General features: G+C 38.8%; 1 protein-coding gene across 5 annotated transcripts in view; it reads right to left on the bottom strand.

The window, feature by feature from the left end:
• The window catches only part of CHRM3 (cholinergic receptor muscarinic 3), a 498,515-nt gene that overhangs the window by 456,715 nt on the left and 25,179 nt on the right, over window positions 1-16,621 (bottom strand). Inside the window, exon 2 of one of the 5 annotated variants that reach the window (XM_074385379.1) lies at window positions 1,518-1,773. The exons of the other annotated variants lie outside the window; for them this stretch is intronic. The gene's annotated coding sequence lies outside the window, so the exon portion shown is untranslated. The remainder of the gene's footprint in view (window positions 1-1,517; window positions 1,774-16,621) is intronic. 5 annotated transcript variants of the gene reach the window in all.

Below are 16,621 nucleotides of genomic sequence, written 5' to 3'. Positions count from 1 at the left end.
TTAATCCACATAAATACTCAGAAGCAGCTAAGAAGATCGCCTTGCATCTTTGGCACAGGCTATAATTCAATCACCAACCATGATTATAAAGGAATACGGAGAATGCTCATGCTAAAAAGCTAAAAAGGAAACACTATATACAATTGAATACATAATATATTTTTAAAATGTACATAAGTGTAAAGTCTGTAACATAAATGTATTGAGGTAATAAATAGAGTTATGCTGGCATATTACAAATTTTGTTGTCGTTGTTTGGTTAATGAAGTTGTATTTTGTAACGGAAAACAAGAAACTAAAATAGAGAAAAATTACTTTCACTGATCTTTTGGTAAGGTGTCAAACAGTGTAAGATGAAAACATTTTTCTCTGTCAAGTATTCTTATGACTAAATTTTATTGCATCTTTATAAAATTTGATGTTATTCAACGAATATGTATGGAATGTTTGCTATGTACTGTTCCCTGTGTTATATGCATTTCATTCATACTCCAAAGGGCTACTCTTTTGACATTTCCTGTTAAATACAATGACCGTATCTTTCTTCTATAAAGTATCTCCCAGGCTATGATTCCTGACTCCTTGTCAATTCACAAGCAGCCCGTATTTTGCACTCTGAAATATCTACTCAACTGCACCAGACCAAGACTACTGTTGCTAATCCTTTATGTAAAATAATCCACCACTGTGGCCGAGCGTGGTGGCTCACGCCTGTAATCCCAGCACTCTGGAAGGCCCAGGCAGGCGGATCACCTGAGGTAGGGAGATCGAGACCATCCTGGCTAACATGGTGAAACCCCATCTCTACTAAACAACAACAACAACAAAAATTAGCCACGTATGGTGACAGATGCCTGTAATCCCAGCTCCTCGGGAGGCTGAGGCAGGAGAATCACTTGAACCCGGGAGGCAGAAGTTGCAGTGAGCCTTGATTGTGCCATTGCATTCCAGCCTGGGCAACAAGAGCGAAACTGTCTCTAAATAAATAAATAAATAAATAACCCACCACTGTATCTGAAATGGAGAATACCAAAGTCTTGCTCTTTCGTCTGCTACTGTCAGACCCCAAGGGGGCTGCAGAAAGGAGCAGACTGCTTCTTTAACCATTCTCACTGTCTGCCTTCCTTGGATACTGTCATGATGGCTTGAAGCTGACAATGACCTGTCTCTTCTTTTTTGAGCATGCCCTTATAGAGTCAGGGTCACAGATGGAACAGGAGGTACACGGGGTGAGGAGGAGTCTACCACACAGGTGGCAAACTTTCTACCCCCATCTTCCTGTTAGGTGCACAAATAATGACGCTGAGGTTTGCAGACTTGCTCCCGAGGCTTCCACCAATTTAATCATCTCACGTGTTCAAATCACAACGTGAGATAAAAACCAGTCACCAAGGACTCTAAACGGCTACTTTGCTGGGAACTCTTTGGACTTTTATCATTTGATCCTGCCTATGTGACCACATTGCTTCCTCTTACTCGGAACATTGCCTTTTCTTTCAGCAAAACCAGTCACTCACCTAATCTTTTTGGGTGCCACTTCTCACGACCCTCCACTTCCTTGTCTCTTCAGTGTGGGTGCTTCTTGAGGCTCCATCTTGTCTCAGTCTCCTGGGATCATCCTCTCACTGGTTATTTTCCAGGTGCCATGCCAAGACCACGATTCCAGTATCCATCCTTCTCGACCCTGCCCTGGGCCCCAGGAGAATGACCTCTACGAAGTCTCTAGGTGTTTCCTTGCCCTTTGGCTTCATGATGAATTTGGCCAATTGGAGGCTGAAGATAAGATGGTGGGAAGAGACGGAGGTCAGCCTGTATATTCCCGGGCTCCTTCCCTGCTAGGCTGTGGGCTGGCAGTGGCTAAGCTCTTCTAATGAGGCTAAGGCCCCATGGGCAACTCTCTCCTACCACCATGCTCACAGATTCAGCTCCCACATCTCCATGTTGTGAATTCTCCTTCCGTTCCACCCTCCAGGCCTCGGAGAGGCAATGGTTGCTGGTCTTGGTCTGTTTCATCATCTCAGTTGGTTTTCTGAATCCTGCCCACAACCTTTATATATAGTCTTGTCATCAAATTCTCCTTAATTATCCCATTTGAGTGTGACATCTGCTTCCTGCTAGGATCCTGACTAACACTCCCTCTTATTCTCACTCAGCTTTAATTACTACCACAGGAAAATGACTTTAAATCACTATCGCCCAATCTCTTTCCAATTTTCACACATGTATTGCAAACTGCCTTCTAAAGATTCCAAAATAACTTCAAATTAACATGTCTCAAATGGAGCCCACCTCCTTCACTCACCTCTGCCTGCTCCACCCACCCATTCCTTCAACCCATTTCTCAGCCTGTATTTAGAGAACAGACAACCATCCACCCACCTGCACAATCTAGAAAATTGCCAATTATCCCCAATTCCTCTCTTTCACCTGTTACCAAATAAGCTTGTTTTACTTCCTATATAATTTTTTTCTTTTTTTTTGAGAGGGAGTCTTATTCTGTCACCCAGGCTGGAGTGCAGTGTCATGAGGTTGGCTCACTGCAACCTCTGCCTCCTGGGTTCAAGCCATTCTTCTGCCTAAGTCTCCCCAGTAGCTGGGACTACGGGCACAAACTACCACGCCCAGCTAATTTTTGTATTTTTTGTAGAGATGGGGTTTCACCATGTTGGCCAGGCTGCTCCTGAACTCCTGACCTTCTGATCCAACTGCCTCAGCCTCCCAAAGTGCTGGGATTACAGGTGTGAGCCACTACACCTGGACTACTTCCTATATAATTCTTAAATGTTTTTCCTCCCTTCATCTACATGGCCTATACTTCAGTTCAGAATCCATGCTCATAATGTGGTACAGGAAATTCTGTTCTTGTCTCTCACCAACTAGATTGTGTCTGATTTGATAAAAGAAACTGTTGCCTGCTATATGCACCAGTAACTGTGTTGGTTGAATGAGTGCATGAATGAATGAAGCAGAAAATGAAGATGAGAATAACAGAATTTCACTATTTTTCCTTAAGTCTAACACATAGCTCGCTGTCATTTCAACCTGCACACACATATGCTCACACACTCATCATGTTTGATGTTTAAGAATACATCAGACCCATTAATCTTAATTTTGTTTTGTTTTGTTTTGCAGGGTAAGTTCAAAGCAATGGTGTGCTAGAAAGTCATTAATGACTGGCTTCCCAGAGGGAAAAGTCGAAACCTTGATGTGTAGCATTTGCCAATTTCCCTGGTGAAAATATTCCCAACATCGCCAGTTTCAAGCTACTAAAGTCAATTATTGATTTAGGAGCTAGAAAAAGATCTGAACAACTGCCTTTGCTGAGCTGGTATGAGCTGCTTCGGCAGAATACTGAGCGGCTTTGATGAAAGACCCATGTGTCACAAGGGAGGTTAGGTGAACCAAATTACCAGAGATTTCTGAAACCAGCACAATCACAAGGAATGGAGTGTTTTACAATTCTACGTGAAAAATAAATCATTGACCAAAAATAGTAATAATAAAGAAGTCCAGGAGCATCAGCAGAACCTGATGATCAATTGGAGATAATTTAATTTTGTTTTGTGAAGTTTCCTGCCTGTGTATTCTTTAATTTAGCTTCGCTCAGTGGAATAATCATTTACCATGTGCCTTTATTTTGTGGATCTCTGTTCAAGTGAGGAACCAAGTGTCAAAAGGAAGCTGTAGATTTAACACCTACTGATGAAGTCAAATAATGCATAAGGGTTGCGCTGTTTCTAAACAGGGGAAGGATGAGTGAAGGCTGCTTATGCGTAACTGGGAAGGCCAATAAGGGCTCTTGGAAGAAGAAATATTTTTTGTACTTTGTTAAGAAAGGCTAGGATAAATTGAGACAGAGGAAAGGAAAGTTGAGGTTTGCTGGAGTACTTGGTGTAAAGCTTGGCACATAGTAAGAGCTCAGTAAATAGCGAGTGAATGAATGGATGATTCAATGAATAAATGATTGAGTAAATGAATTAAAGGGAAAACGCAGGTAAATGAAGAGATGCCAATGAGCATAGGTATTGGGTTTGATCTATGTGGCCCAATAGGCTGAACCCCGCACCACTTGACCCCACTATTTCCTATTCAACCTGAATTCCTAGCACTGCTGAATCACTTGTAGTGAAGTTGTCATTTTTTGGTGTGTACTGCTGTGTCCATCTCCTCTGTTTCAGTCACTACGCATGCATCCAGGCTTCCGTCATCTCTCAGCTGCATGGCTGCAGAAGCCTCTCAATCCCTCCACCAGAATCGACCCTGGCTCTGCCCCAGTCATCACTCTGCAGCCAACATGAGCTTTGCAAAATGCCAACAGGAAAACTGATGATTGCTGGACTCCTACACCAGTCATTTAGGACTCAGGGTTTCTCAATGGTTTGGATTGTTCTCATAAGAAGGTCAGCGCTCCTGGCTGTGGCTTAAAAAGCCCTACGTACTTTGGGAGGCTGAGGCAGGTGGATCACGAGGTCAAGAGATAGAGACCATCCTGGCCAACATGGTGAAACCCCGTCTGTACAAAAAAAAAATTAGCTGGGCATGGTGATGCACACCTGTAGTCCCAGCTACTCGGGAGGCTGAGGCAGGAGAGTTGCTTGAACCTGGGAGGTGAAGGTTGCAGTGAGCCGAGATTGTGCCATTGCACTCCACCTGGTGCTTGGCAACAGAAAGAGACTCGTCTCAAAAAAAAAAAAAAAAAAAAAAATCCCTACATGATCTGGTCCCCACTTGCTTCTTCAGTCTATCATCCCACCACTGTACCCCTCCATCCTCACAGCCTTCTTTTAGACCATTGAGTGGCATCTGCACACACTACTTCTTTTGGTAGAAATGCTCTCCCCTAATTTCACATATACTCTGTCTCTGTGACCAAGTCAGACTGTCTCAGAGAACCATGGCCCTCTCTTTTGTATCATTTATCACAGTTACAAATGTGTATTTACTCTTTTGACTGTTTGATTAAAGTTGATTTCTCCCACTAGTTTGTAAGTCCCAGAGGAAGAAGCTGTATCTGCTTTTACTCAGGTGTTTGGCACACAGGTGTTTGTTGAATGAATGAACAAAATGTCATGTCCATTTCAATCTCCACAAGATTGTTCCCATTCCTCAGGTGACTTCATGCCCTCCCACCCCATCACAAATGCAGATTAATATTTCTTTCTATGCCTAGCTCAAAATCCATTATCTAAATATTCATTAATGAATGATTAATGAATAGGAAAACATTAAGTGTTCTAGAACGATTATGTTCTAGACCTTGTGTTTGTGACAAAGACTATATGACCACATAGACTCTTACCAGCTGCTCTGAGGAATGTTTTTTTTCTACCCAGAAGCATACAACACTCATTGCCATATTGCATGTGGGGAGCACTAGCAGATGTGTGGTCAAAATCTGTGGAAGCACATAGCAGAAATAAATGAAGAGCCTCTGGATATTCAATAAAGCACCACAAAGAAAGAGGCATTTGGCTTACTTTTAAGACTGTCTTTTTTAATGTTTTCCTATTTCTTAGAAAAAATATGATAACAACATGTATTTCTTTAAAAAACCTACTGTGTACTGGGCTTCTACTCAGTACCAGTCACTCTGATTGAGGCTTTTTACAAATTACTAATTTAATCCTACCTTAGAATCTTTTCTGACCCCTAAATTTTAGCAACATGGTTTTGCAATAAAATTCCACACACTGTTTACAATAGCAAAGACCTGGAACCAACCCAAATGTCCACCATCAATAGACTGGATAAAGAAAATGTGGCACATATACACCGTGGAATACTATGCAATCATAAAAAAGGATGAGTTCGTGTCCTTCATAGGGACATGGATGAATCTGGAAACCACCATTCTCAGCAAACTGACAAAAGAACAGAAAACCAAACACCACATGTTCTCACTCATAGGCAGGTGTTGAACAATTAGAACACGTGGACACAGGGATGGAAGCATCACACACGGCAGTCAGTGGGAGGGGGGGCTAGGAGAGGGACAGCGGGGGGTAGGGAGGGTGGCAAGGGATAATGAGGGGAGAAATACCAGATATAGGTGATGAGGGGGATGAAGGCAGCAAACCACCTTGCCATATATGTGCCTATGCAACAATCCTGCATTATCTGCATAGGTACCCCAGAACCAAAAGTACAATAAAAAAATCCACACAAATATATAATGCATAGTTGTTTTATAAATGGTTTTGGTTAATGTCCTGGCTTCCCAAAATATTGCTTCAAAGCTGCAGTCTGACACTGTGTGTTTTCCGCATTCCCACCTCCATCCTCCTCCGTAACGCTCTGCCAGACACAGACTAAGTGGTTAATAGACACCTTTTGGATAAGTGGAATCCAGGTGGCCTTTGAGTGTATGGGGTAGAGAGTTTCTATTACAGTCCAAGAGTTCTACAAATAAATTATCACGCATCACAAAAATCTTTACTTCTTAATTGCATATGATTTTCTTTTAAATGCAAAGACCTGAGGATCATGATTGCACACCTGCTGTACATGCTTTTTAATGTATGTCCTAAAAGAGCTCAAGAACAAATGCAGAAGAAGATACAATTTCTTTGGAATTTCAATCTTTTCCTGCCTGAGATTCCCTAGGTACAGGAACTGTGCACATGCTTCTGACATGCTGTACTTCACCGAGTCCTGGCTACAGCCCTGTGACATTGACATCTCCAACTGACAGATAAGAAAGAAAAGATCAAAGAAATCTCATGAAACTTGGGCAAGATCAAATAAAACTGACACTCAGAACTTCGGATCTTTGAAGCCCACCCTCTTCTATCATCCCTTTATTCCCTCACTACAATACCATCCCCCCAATGACTTGTTCTATCCGACCACTGCTTTCATGTTAGTGGGTTTTATTCTGGTCAAAGTGTTTCATGAACAAGTTAGGATCTTTATAAAAACGTTGTCTTCTTAATTCGGAAGACAGTCTTTTAAACATGGAAATGGGAGGTTCAACATAATAAAACTGCAATTTCTATTTTCCCAATGTTTGTTCTGAGAAAACAAAGTGAAAGAGTAAAAAGACAAAAAAATAAAAAAGATGAATTATGTATTGATGTCCCAGAATCTCCCTAAATATACAAACTAGGTAAACCACTTGCAGAATTTAATGATCAAGACATTAAGTTACTGGACAAAATAAAACTGTGAAACCTCAGCTAAAGTCTGCAGCAGAAAAAAAAAATGTAGTCTGTGCTCAAATATTGCAATCTCAAAGCTTCCTTACGGTAGCCTTATTGAAAATGCTTTTTGTTCCTGCATTAAGTAAAAGCATTTGGTAAAATATAAAAGAAAGATAAACTTGCGCTTTTTTTTGCCATAATAGGTAAGCTGTTTCTTGCCTCGTTTATTATCTCTCAGCTAACATGTCCCATGGCCCTCATTTTCCTGTAATGTTATCTATGTTATAACTTTATGATGACATCATCTAAAGAGCATAATTGCATCCGAGAGCTTTACAATTATTGAATTTTGCACATTTCACAGTGTAATATAAATTATAACCTGCATTCTTCACAAGTGAAAAGAAAAGAAGTAAGCATATTATTTAGCCTAGTTTAAAAAAAATCTGGCATCAGTATGGTGCGGTTTGGCAATGAGGGCTAGAGACTGTAAAACTAGCCTAATATAGAGAAATGGAGAGATAAAGAATACATTAGAGATGGAGCATTCCACAGCGTAAGCTTCACCCTGATGATTAGAATATCTGAATAAAAGGTTAAGAACGCTTGATTTCCTAAACCATGTAACGGAGGTCAATTTAAGAATTACAGTTCAGTTAGTATCTTTAAAGAGCAAACAAGTTATTTTTATAAACAGTTAAGTCACACATACACAACATATCTAAATTAGTACATAAATATTGTTTTAAAAACAAACATCATTTGCAGGGCATTTTAAAGGGGGATTTAATGTTTAAATGTAATTAGATGATAAATATTTATTAACAAAAATATAGAAAAGCTTATAAAAACAAAGGCACATTTATACTTCCAAGTCATCTTACACTAATGGAAAGGTCAGTGCCTCCATATAAAGAACTTAAAGCACTGTGGCATTTCATACAAAGGAATCAAAAAATAAAATGGGCATATGAGGCCACTACTTATCAGTAATGATTCCATGTTTCCAAGACACCTGCTTACTCTACCTGAAAATTAAAAAGTATAAAATCAGAAAGAATTTTTTAACAAGCGTTTTGAACATCCAGCAGATCTGTGTCTTTTTATGACAACCCAATGTATGGTATGCCTTTTAAATGCACAATGAATGTTCATTGAATAATGAAAGAAAGGTTGGGTCGATCCTTAAAAAATATTACATTGGGATATAACAAACTTCCTCTTTTTAAAATAATAAGTGTACTTAGTAAACCATCTACTTTAAAGGTCTTCTGCAATTTTTACAGCTTCTTTTTTGCCCCTTTTTCTCTTAAAAAAATTCTTAAGGAGAATAACTTGTAAGAGATTCGATGAAGTTACTAAATGAACAGCACACCTACAGGTTAAATATGAGAAGGAACAATTTGCATCACAGTGCTGTGGTTTCGTTGTTTTAATATCGTGGTATATTTATAGGAGTTTCATTTTCTTTTCTTTCCTTAAAAGTAAAAATATATTGAGGTAAAGACACATTTAAACTTCTAACCACCAGAATAAACCTTATTAAAACAGAATAACTGGGAAAGCGGGCATAGTTCTCCGAAGGATTTATATTGAAATCAATATCTATCAATCATAAAAGATAGAGGGCATTTTTAATAATCTTACCCAGAATGAGGAAAAACTGGAGAAACATCCTACTCTTTCTTATTATGCAACTCATGTTTAGGTCAAAATGTAATATCCCTTAATTAGAGTTTATTGACGCTATTAAGTTTGCAAAAACTCAAGGAATATCTAGCTCAGTGGTTCTCACCCCTGCTGAGAATCGGGACCCCCGGTGGAACTTTTCAAATGTACTGGAACTAAATTTCCCAGGTGGAATCAGGGCATCTGACTTTCTCAGACACTCTGCAAGGGGTTTGAGAACTCCAGCGACGAGTGTATTCATTCAGCATATGCTCACCTGTGCCCACGTCACTCCTCTGTGCCTACTCCCATGGAGTTGAGAAAGCAAGGATGAAGAAAACGTTAAGTCCTTGTATATAAGGAGGAGAAATAGTTAAGTACAATAAAGCAGGTAAGTGTGAAGATGGAAGTAAGTAAGGAGAGTGCTTTGGGGTATGAAAAGGGACCCCTAAACCGGATGGGGTTCATTGAGAGAGCTCAAGTCTCCAAAAAGAGAAGCCTTCTCAATCTTCAAACTACACACCCAGCTTCCCAACAGGCCTGAGCTGGGGAAGGAAGATCTTGTCTTAAACCATGTAGAGAACTTGAACCATTATGTGCGCTAATTAGCCTAATTACTAAATGGAGTCTGTGTGTGTGATAGGAAGACCGGACAGTCACTGGACGGCCATTTTCAGAAGGGGCAGGGAAAGGATCAGTCTCATCGAAATGACATAAAGGGACAAGGGGAGAAAGATGTAAATAAAATGGTTTTATACGGGCACCACACAGTTGGGCTTGTTCAGTTTGATGGTTCCCTCGAGAAGCTGTTACAAGCCCATGAAGAACGGTGTAATGTACAGGGAAAAGGCTAAAGGTATTTGAATTTTGATCTTCATGTGTAATGCATTGTTTCGCCTTCGTGTCCTGTCAGGTACTTGTGGGAATTGTTACCAGCTCATTTTATTCAGTGCTGGAATACGTGTACAAATGGACTACAGAATCCCCAAATCGGAGAGCTTCACTAATACACAGTCTCAGCCCTCTTGTATCTACTCCTTAAACATAACAGGAACATGAGCTAAAGCACCATATATGTTCTTCCCTGTGATTTCCTGACGTCAAATCTTAGATACAATTGTACATATTGTCACAAACCAAAAGAAAAATCCAAATGTCAAGACAAGTTATATCTATGCATGATTAAAGATAAGAAAAATGTAACATGTCCACTCTGACTCTTCCAAAAAGGTTAATCTGTAAAAAAGGCTGGGTCAGAGCTGTTAGTACTAAAATGACTATAATAAATAGACTGTACTTATAAAAACCCTCTTGAAAGCTGGACATCTAAAGTCAGATCGGGTCAAATCAACAAGTTTCATCTAGACAATATCACACATGATAGAAAAAAAAGGAAGAGACGTATCTGCCTTCAGAAAGAAATACGCGGTATATAGAGATAAGCAATACGAGAACCCTTAGACTAGATCGTGGCTATTAATATTGCCTTTGACATTCTTCCCTCCTCCTTTAACCCTGTGTTTCAGACAAACTGGGATCTGTCCCTTTCTCACTCCCAGATGTGTCTCAGCCCGTCCTCGTCTAGAAACAGCGGTATCTGAAATCCTCCAGGTCCTTAAAGGTCTATTTCAAATGACATACTCATGCGTACCACACACTTGATTTTGTCTTTCCTCAAAGTGGGCCCCCATCCCGTTCAAAGAATGAGGTCCCCAAGAATGACTTGCCATTTGGAGCTGCATTAGTGTCCTGTGAAGTCGAGATGAGGGAACCAATCATTCAAATGACTGTTTATCCCGGGCCCTGCTTTCCTTCCCCGGAGTTACACTTTGTCCCACGGCAATATCAATAGCAATAGAATTTTTTTTTTTTTTTCTGAGAAACACTTTGAGGGTAAAGAGAATGCATTGAAATGTTTAATTCCTTTGATTTTCTAAGAAGCAAACAGATTTTAAAGACCTGTGTTGTGTTGTTAATAATTATAAACTTTTCAAGGTTTGCCTCAAGAAAAAAAAGAGAACTATTAGAAAAAAGTCTCCTCAAAACATGAATATTGATGGACTTAAAATTACAAAATGCTTCTAAGATACAGGTGATAGTCCAAAAAATAGAAAACTTTGTGTGCACAGTATCACATATGCACACCACACACACAGATCTTGGACCTTTAATATAGAAACTGAAAAATGACTACTTCCTACATCGATCTGAACCTCAGAAATCTTTTGTTTGTCCATGCAATATTTTTTAAAGATACACACACACACACACACACACACACACACACACACACACACGCACGCACGAAGCAATGTCTAAGCACTGCTAAAAGTTATGTTAAAAACTTGATTTTAAGCAGCTCTGAAAAACGTAGATCTGCCAGCAGAATGTCAGTGTTCTTTCTGGTATATTTAAGACAGTCTCAGGTTTAGCAACACACAGCCTTCAGACGGGCATGTGCTGTTTGTTTGGCTGGAGTCCTTCTCCAGGGGGTTCACTGCACATCTGCCTGGCCCACGGCCTTGCTACTGCAGACATGTGAATGTAGCACTTTTTGTTCAGCTTCCAAATGTATATACATTTCAACAAACATTTACGAAACATGGAGTTAACAGAACAGGCACTACAGTCTAGGCATTCTGAAACTTAGCTTTCATATCAAGGCATAGCAACCTATCATATAGTTTTTGATTCAGAAGCAAATGTTTGGTGATGGTAAATAAAAAATTCCACTGAAAAGGAAAAAAAAAATCTGTCAGAACTAGTTATCTTCTGTCAAATCATTGTAACAAATTTCATGACCTAGATTATTTTTTCTTTCATTGCTTGCCTTTGTCCGGGGCCAAAGATTTGCTGATTTTCAAATTGTCTTTAGTTCAGAGGAAAACCTAAGTAACTCAGAATTAATTTCTTGTTCATGTTTAAAATTTTAAATTAAGAGTATTTGAAAGAGATGTCCTTAAATAGCTAAGAACAATTTCGAACACCAAATCATATTCTAAATATATATGCATATGTAGGTGTAAAATTAAAAGAAAAAGCAAAAAAAATTAATCTTACCATTTTTTCAATCTGACATACTGGCTATGACACATAATTTATGGTGAATGTTTAGGAAAATAGACAATTCACCATGCACTTATGATTTGTCGTTCCTTACGAAGTTAACCTTTCATCAGCTTCTGTGACAATCTGCAGAAACTAAAGATGTGATTCTGTCCTGCAGATCTGGCATGTAGGAATAACTCTTTAGACAACCAATTTGAACAAGCTCAGAATTTCCCCAGAAGTTCAGACCACTTGCTCTAAAATATACTGTAGTATATTCTTATGGTAACATGAAATCTATGAATTTCATTTCATAAAATGTTTCTCCATTCACACATTTTTTTTCTTTTGAAAACAGCATGTGTGAGCAACGCATATTCACAGCTGAAATTGTTTTCTTCACATCTTAGAAGGATGATGAAAAGTTCACATGCATCTTCCTTCTCTAAACTCAAAAGCAGATGGTAAGGCTGACTGCAAAATCACCTAGTCAGTCTGTTGTTCGGAGCTCTCTGATGCCATGAGATGCTGTCATTTTTCAGGCCTTTGTTTCCATCCTACAAATGGACCCCAAAATTATCCCCTTGTTAAACACACAGTCCATGAAACTGACAAGCCGTCTTTGCCACCATGCTCCTCCCTACTGGTTCTCTGACTTCCATCCTCATCAACTATGGTGTTACCTGGGAGTTGATTTTCCTTTTCTATCTATCCTCATACTTACTGAGAGAGTTGAGGTAGCTTGCTAGCTGGCAGGCATCCGGGCTTACAAATGATACATTTTGCTAATCTACTGAATAGAAGGAGCATATATAAACCCTTCCAAAAAGTCTCGTAGCCTTCCAATCATGGAATATTTGGAGTATATTCCTTGCTAAACCTGACACTTTTTTAACTTAGACCTTTCCTCTTGACTTAAATGTTAGCAGTACTTGAAATCATTTTCTGAAAAGAAAGTAATTGGCAGCAAAAAAGAAAACAATTCACAATTTCTACTGATACCTCAGTCATTAATCCAGACAAGTATGTTTTCATTGTAAACAAGATACAAGTATATTTCATTCTTGTTCAGATTGCTGAATATTCTTCTTCCAAACCATAATACTCAAGAGAAAACGGACAAAATGTCTGTCAGAAGCTCTACTCTTTACTACTGAGAATAGTATTATTGTTCTGTAGAGAAAATCTCTCTTTTATCAAGATGGGTTGAAATTCTCCCCTGCGTATACCCATGGTTACTTCCTGTATTGATAACATATTGTCATTTGTTTGAATCTAAATTTTATGAGAAAATCAGTGATAAAACTTGATAAAAAAAAAAAGTAGTCCACAAAACTATTATTTAGTAAAAACCAACCTATGACCACTGGGAAATCTTATGAAGCATAGTCTCTAAGATTTTATCCCTTTTAAACAAATTTTGAAATCCAGATCAAATTTGGCTTCCCCACGATACTTAATTTTGTTTCTGAAGAGCCTTTTTTATTTCTCTCAACAGTGGATAATCAAAGAAGCTAGGCACCATGGCAGCATCTCGCTAGCATGTGTATCGTCAAGGTCTGCTTTTCTTCCCTTAAATTTTACCTACTAAGAAAATCTATGCCAAACATTAATATTAAGCACTTCTGCTGTCATCTTTTATATCAACAATGCATTATTTACATAAGGCCACTAAATCAGTATCCAAGTTGCATAGAGAACATTATCCTCAGTGCCTAGATGATACTACTTAGATGAATGAAGTGACATGATTAGAATTGTGTTAAAAGACTACATTTAAAGATATTTTTTCTCCTCTCCAGCTCTTAAACAGCCACATGCCCTTCTTGCTCTAGCTTCATTTGCTAATTAAAATTTGTTATCTTGGATGAGTCACAGCAATGTGTTAATGAACAAACAACTATACTTTCAGCTATGTTCGATTTTTCTGTATCTGAATTTGAGTTTCTTCGTTGTTTAAAGCTTTATATTTTCCTCAAGTTCCTTCTATTTTCCTATTTCCATATTTTATTCTGGATTTAATTTATCTTAATTTAATGAGTTCTTACATAACAGAGAAGAAGGAATATTTTTAAGTATCATGTGTAAAAAACCTAGACTTTTTTTCTTTGTATTTAGTCTACGCGATTTGTTTGTTATTTTACTCCAGAAACTGCAACCAGAATCAGAATCAGACATGCATTTGTTTGAAAGCTAGTTTGGACAAATTATTTAACCTATCTGTGCTTCATTATATTCATCTATTAAACATTATACCCATCTATGAAACTCATACATTAAACATTACCCCATAATATTGTTTTAAGGATTAAATGAGATATTACCAGAGAAGTACATAGAGCTCCTGAAACAGTAAGCACACAATAATTTTTGTAAATGCTAACATCGGTATTTTTACCAATAAATTATTCTGTATCAAACTGTGTTTTTTCACAAACTAGAATTTCACTACTCGCCACATACCCTTTAAGGCCGGAAGCTCCTAAGAAACTGAGCAGTATACTTTGCATAAAATGCATATTCAATTTCTACACTCTCCATTGAATCGATCCTCCTTAATCTCAGGAGGAGTTAATGGAAGGCAGTATATGAAATCAGGCATGCCGTCTATGCTAGACTAGCTTTTCAAAATTTATATTTCCCAATTGAAAATATTTTGTTCTGTTCCCTTTTCAACTACCTGCTTCGAGACAAACATAAGTGAGAGACTGATGTTTGTTTAATGTCACACAGCGCAGACAAATTGAAAAGGCTGGAGGAAGGTTTGTTCCAAGTAATATCAAACTGCTGTAACATGTGCCTTAGGTAGACACAACATAAATGAATATTCAAAATTAATTAGGTTTATTGAAATCAAACTGAGGAAGAGATTACAATTTTTTTTAAGTAGGCCATTTGTGTCAGTGTAGAATTATTCGTTTCATTTATGTCAAAGACAAGCATTTACGTGTTATCAAAGCATATGTGTTCAATACAAAATTAATTGTGAATAGAAAGGTAGCAAAGGAGCAGATGAAACAAAAAGCAGAGCAGTTACGAGGCACGCCAGGGCCCCCACATTCAGACACACACACGTTTAGATTTTTAGATGGAGAGACGGCACCTGTTCCTAATGGTGACACAGAGATTGCTCATAAAGCTACCATGAAAGCTTTACAAAGGACAAGGGCCTACCAGGATCTAAAACTCAAATTATTTCCATCAGGAATCCTGCTTTCTCTTCAACAAACACCTCATGCTGGGGTTTATATTATTTTGATATCTTCCAAGTGACCTAAAGTTATCTCATCAATATGATTTTTAAAACTGAATCAAACATGACAATGAAAAGCAAACTTACATTTAGCTCTTTGTTTAAAAAAATGTACACATATGTGTGCGTGTCCTCCACACCGCAGAACTATGCTAACTTCAAAGTAATGTCTAAATCCATTTGATCTGGAGCCTTTCTGTTTAACCAATTAACTGAATAATCCAGATAAGAGAGTTCTTCTTTTCCACATAGCCACTCATTATTTTGTGTCCCATAGTTTTGTTCAAAATAATACTGAGGGAGTGGATTGTAGTTCACAAAATGTCGAACACTACCAAAAGGTGGCCAGGCATGGTGGCTCACACCTGTAATTCCAGCATTTTGGGAGGCTGATCACCTGAGGTCAGGAGTTCAAGACCAGCCTGGCCAACATGGCGTAACCCCGTCTCTACAAAAATGCAAAAATTAGGCAGGTATGATGGCGGGTGCATGTAATCCCAGCTACTCAGGAGGCTGAGGCAAGAGAATCGCCTCTCTTTGAGGTGGTATCTGCTCTGATGTATCTTGAAATAAGTTTGTATTCTTGTTGATCATGAATAAGAATCTAATAATTATGATTAAATAATTACCAATCAAGCTCTTAACACGTTCTACAGCAATCGCTTGCTCTACTCATTTATGCCATAGAAGCATTCCTATGAGACAAGATAAGAAAAATGTACACAGCAATAAAAGCAGTATATGTTGCAGCAGTGATACTGTTTCGGGGGTGCTTACTGAGTTATCTGTGCACTCATATGCTCATTTCATCTTCCTGATAGCCAGCAAGGGCATGTATCTTAACAGTCGTTCTTACTCTACAAATAATGAGATTAAGGAACTGTGGAGAAAAGAGGCAATGGTGGTATGCGGAGGAGTAGAGGGAAGGAAATCCCAAGACTACCCCTGTATGGCAGGCCTGGAGAGAAGCCGGTGCTGACTGGAGCAGAGGGATCGATGACCCCCGAAGGGAAAGAGGGAGGGAGGGAGGAAGGGAAGAAGAAGGGAGGGAGGGAGGAAAGGAGGAAGGGAGGAGAGAAGAAAGGGAGGGAGAAAGGAAGGAGGGAAGGAGGGAAGGAAGGAAGGAGATGGGAAAGGAGGGGAAGGGGAAGGAGAATGGGAAGGGAAGAGAGGGAGGGAGGGAGGGAGGGGGTAGAGGAAAGAAGGGAGGTGAGAAAGAGAGAGTAAGGAAGAGAGAAAATGAAGGAGGAAAGGAGAAAGAAAGGGTGAGAAAAAGGGTGGGAAGGAAGGAATGAGGACCTGAGATAAGTATTAATTCAATAAAGCCAAACAATACCAAAAAAAATAATATCATAGTTCACTAAGTAATTCAGCAGTAATATATAGTCAAAGCGTATTAATATTGAATATTAATATCACCAACATTTTGTATTATTCTCTTGGAAATATAAAGTGATTTATAACAGGGCTCGAATTTTCTAGAGTAGGAAATAAAGTCTAAAAGCCAAAA

The sequence above is a fragment of the Saimiri boliviensis genome, chromosome 14 (assembly GCF_048565385.1).
Source record: "Saimiri boliviensis isolate mSaiBol1 chromosome 14, mSaiBol1.pri, whole genome shotgun sequence".
NCBI lineage: Eukaryota > Metazoa > Chordata > Mammalia > Primates > Cebidae > Saimiri > Saimiri boliviensis.
Note: the sequence above shows the minus strand (reverse complement) of the source record. Positions and strands in the feature narration are given on the sequence as shown.